The following is a 935-nucleotide window of genomic DNA, read 5'->3' as shown; positions in this document are numbered from 1 at the left end:
GGATTTTCTTATCTGACTGATTCTGAAACTGAGCTAGTCCTGAAGGATTCTTAGTATAGCCAAAACCTGGGGGAGCATTAGAATTACTAAACTGACCTTGACTTTGGCCCTTAGACCACGAAAGGTTCGGATGGTTTCTCCAACCAGGATTATAGGTTTCTGAATATGGGTCAATCTTTTGACGGTTATCAAATCTAGTGTTATTATAAAGAGCATTGGCCTGCTCTTCAATATTCTGGCCTTCCCAAAAAGGCTCCACTCTACCACTAGTCTGGCCCACTTCTAAGGCTTCTAACCTTTTTGCTATAGCAGCAATTTTGGCATCTGATTCATAGCCTCCTTCTACCCTATTAACGTTTCCTCTACTTAAAAGAATTGTTTTCTGGGGTGCCCTTATTTTCCCATTGCTGGGTTTTTTCGGCGATTTCATTAAAAAATTCCATCGCCGCATCAACAGTTTGGTTTTCAAATCCACCAGTGCATAGAGACTCAACCATGGTCGTTGTGGAATAATCTAAACCCTCATAAAGGATCTGAACTAGCCTAACCTTTTCTAAACCATGATGAGGACACTGGGATAATAAATCATTGAACCTTTCCAAATACCTATATAAAGATTCTCCCTCTTGTTGTGAAAATGTGCATATTTGCGTCCTAATAGACGATTTTTGTGCCTAGGGAAAAACTTATTGAAAAAGGAAGATGTAAGTTGTTCATATGTCTCAATTGACTCGGAGTCCAAACTATACAACCACGACTTGGCCTTATCTTTCAGGGAAAATGGGAATAACCTGAGTTTCAAAGCATCATCATCTAAGCCTCTAATTCTTAGAGTACTATAAATTTCCTCAAAATCCCTAACATGGTAATAAGTGTTTTCATTTTCTTTCCCTAAAAAGATTGGGAGCATCTGTAAGGTCCCAGGTTTCAGTTCA

The 935-nt window shown here is 39.0% G+C and overlaps 1 pseudogene; it reads left to right on the top strand.

The window, feature by feature from the left end:
• Positions 1–555: 555 nt before the first annotated feature.
• On the top strand, positions 556–655 carry LOC113362399 (annotated as a pseudogene).
• The last annotated feature ends 280 nt before the right edge of the window (positions 656–935 follow it).

The sequence above is a fragment of the Papaver somniferum genome, chromosome 3 (genome assembly GCF_003573695.1).
Source record: "Papaver somniferum cultivar HN1 chromosome 3, ASM357369v1, whole genome shotgun sequence".
NCBI classification, from domain to species: domain Eukaryota; kingdom Viridiplantae; phylum Streptophyta; class Magnoliopsida; order Ranunculales; family Papaveraceae; genus Papaver; species Papaver somniferum.
The sequence above is the reverse complement of the archived record's forward strand: the minus strand, read 5'-3'. Positions and strand labels throughout refer to the sequence as shown.